Source organism: Mycetomoellerius zeteki, unplaced genomic scaffold, assembly GCF_001594055.1.
Source record: "Mycetomoellerius zeteki isolate Tzet28-1 unplaced genomic scaffold, Tzet1.0 scaffold94, whole genome shotgun sequence".
NCBI classification, from domain to species: domain Eukaryota; kingdom Metazoa; phylum Arthropoda; class Insecta; order Hymenoptera; family Formicidae; genus Mycetomoellerius; species Mycetomoellerius zeteki.
The window spans coordinates 129,227-132,823 of record NW_017257979.1 but is presented as its reverse complement, the minus strand read 5'-3'; positions in this window follow the sequence as shown (position 1 = coordinate 132,823).

The following is a 3,597-nucleotide window of genomic DNA, read 5'->3' as shown; positions in this document are numbered from 1 at the left end:
CCGTCTCATCCTACCGCAGCTTTATTGCTTCTGGGATTTACAGAGAGCAATGGTAGATAGCAGCGTTTGATTATCTCGGTTTCGTTGACTGCTCACCGACCGAGATTCATATTTCACTATTCCACGGTACCGGTCATCGCCCGATGTCGGCGTCACGCTAAAATTCAACCAGCCCAGGATAAAGACGGATTCAACGCTACAATCCTCACCTAAGTTTTCTCCCTTACAGATTTCAAACGCGGATACACGTCACGTGATCCATTTGAGTAATCTGTCAGAAGAGGCTCTCACGAAAAACTACCGTTTACTGTTAATACTCTATATTACATCCGCTATATTCTATATTACAAGCGCGCCACTTATATTCATTAGAACAAATTATTTCATCATCGAGACACCCTCGAGGAGCTGTGGCTGGATTTTCAGCGGTGGTTTCAGCAGAATCAGAACTAGGCTATCGCTTCGCGATTTAAAAACACCCCGAGTAAATTCCACTTGATAGTTATTACTCGAGCCCAGGTCTCGGGCTCGGCAGTTATTAAGATTACGCGTTCTGGTGCGAAGAAGGCTTTAGTGGAGTAAGAGGGTAATAAGGGCACTGACGTGGCAAGTCGGCGAAGTCAAGCGTCTCGCTACCAAGATCCGAGCTCCGCGGTTATTACCGAAAACTTATTAAGTACACGTCGGATTTCTTTACTTTCCGCAACGGCAACGCGACGGGGTATTTAGTTACTCCATCCACTCGCCGTAGAACGACGAGTTATTCTGAGCTCGACTCCTACCTGAGATTTAAGTACTGCATTTTTTTCGTTCCGCGGTATCAAAAAATTTTTTACATTTGATGGTTCTTCGCTTGCTCTTTCGTATCCGTCCTTTCCATGTCAGCGAGCGATTGTAGGGAGATAGGAGCCGCTTATTACAGTTTTTGAATAATATGATAAAAAAATATGATAAAAAAACAAAAAAGAAGATAAGAAAAATTTACTTAGTAACTTCATTTTCTTAAAAGTCGTTGTAAGTAATATACACTGACGCTCTTGACGCAAACCGTTTTACCGTACATCAATTTAATATATCAGCAATCTGCTGATAGTAAAAAGAACAAAATACTGTGCCATATACATAATAGGCATACTGATTAAGTTATTAAGTTTTTGTTATCACCCCTGTACAATCAACTCTGTATGACAACCAGCTCTGGTCTTCCTTACTATCGAGCCATTGACCGAGCGATACATAAAAATTGACATGAATCTTTCAGTCCACCGATTACAGTGCATACAAACGCAAGCTCTGGAGCCTTTTTTTCTACCAACGAGTGCAAAAATTAAGCGTCAAAGGATTTTAAATGCTGGCGGCCTGTATAGCTATTCGATGCTTTGTTCGCACGCACAACGTAATTGCATCCGAAGTATAAGCGCAGTTGCGTAGTTAAATAAATAATGACACTTTTTAATTAATCTTGAAGTGCGACACACCTCTAAAGCATAAAAACAGGACGCGATTCATCATTCGATTTGAACAGCAGTTCACCGAGGATTGGCGAATTCTGTCAATTCGTTGGAGAGAATCGCGTTACGCGAATTTGCAATTTATTTTGTTAAAACAACAAATTGGATTGCCAGATGACAACACATCCCGCTTCTTGATGCAACTATATACATCCAGCATACGCGCGACGCTCCACAAATCGGTAACAATCATATTGATATCGTTTTATTCGCTTAATCGACAAACATATTTATTTATCAGAGGATCGATTGTGGCGCGAAAAAAGTATATAATATTTTATATAACAATATATGCATTTCAAGTGCAGCCGAATTTCCCCTAACATTTCTCTTTTAACATGTTCAAAATTGCAGATGTTGCGAATACGCGAAACAAACGTAAGAAAAGATACAAAGCAATGCGTATAAAATTTTATGTCTATAATAAATAATTTGTTATTTATGCATTATTATATTATAAATAAATTACGTTATTGTTTGCAGCTAGATTTATCGAATTTTTATTCGTAGATAGAAACAATATAGGAGAACAAAGAATTGCTGTAATGATGTCGATACAAAATGTGCATGAAATATATTATATGTGAAAATTGTGTTCATTTTTGATCTTTTACATTTTACCACAATTATATGAAACGAGATACAATTATCAAAGAACAATATAACGCGGATATCACATTTATTTTAATAAATATTATTTAATGTGCGCACAAATCTGCATATAGTCTTACTGAAACATGAAATAAATAAAGAGAGGAAGAGAGAGCTAGTTGCTTATCTAGCTCAGCAACATTCGCGGCACTAGAATACCTTTATCCTTTATTTTTCTCATTCCGGTGCATTTATAATCGCTCAAGTGAATTTTTCGCGATGCTCCGCGCAGCGCAGGCTGTTACAAAAAGCCCGACAACGCTCTGGAGTCAATTAATATGCCAAGATAAAATACGCACAAGTCATGAGCCAGTTGCACGTACGTGCCGTGTCGGCGAAGTACCGATAATTCGTTAAGGAAGTGGTGGAAGGAGCGCTCACTTGAGATGAAATATGTCGCTATCATATCGAGGGCGCTCGAAATTATGCAAGTTAGTCTTTAAATTCCGTAGCTCACGCGGTACTCCACAAATAAGACCGTAGGCAAAACGTAAGCTCAAGCACGATCGAGCAGAAAGAGGCTCTTCTCGATTTTTTTTTAAATATGTATTACTCTCAATTTTGTGAAACAATTAATACGAATAGATTCATGCACACTTAGCCGACAATTGATGATTTTTTTGAAATATATTCCTTATAAAATCATTTGTTTTGAAAACTTTTAAAGTGTAATTTGATAGCTGACTATAGATGCCATGATTTCTTAAATAATTTCCTTATGAAATCCTTAAGATTTTTTAAATGTAATTAAAAAGATTCAATTGTCATCCAGATAATTTTAATTAATTATTTTTACATTATGCAATTAGCCCACAAAATGTTATTTTTTAGAAGCATATTTTGCATTTAATATATCTAATACTATTTACATTAGTAGATTATTAATGTCATATTTTTACATTTAATTAAAAATATCATTAGAATTATTAAAGAGCTTATGTATTAATATTATAGGAAATGTAAATTAAAATTTTTATTAAAAATGTTGTATTTACACTAAATAATGATGCATTATATAAAGTAAATATGAGAGGATTCTCGTCGTAGTCTTCAGAAACAGTTCGTTTAGTTTGTTATGTCATGAACTGGTGAACGTTAAAATAATATGAAAAATACTCATAAAATGTGCATTTTAATTTGCCACTTTACAGTCAAAATAGAATACACATTTATGAAAAAGAGTGTGTGAGTTTCCTATTATTATTTTACTACATCTGCGTTTTACAAATTACACTTTTGTGCAAACTGTGAATAATTTTTATATTTTTAACAATTAGTAAAATTAAATGTATTTCTAATTTTAACACAAAAAAAATTAAAATTACATACATATGTAATTTGTGGTCTGATTTAATATTAATTACATAGTGTGCTTAATTTTAATATGACCCGTAACATTATCATACATACATAATTATTAATATAGAACCTATGA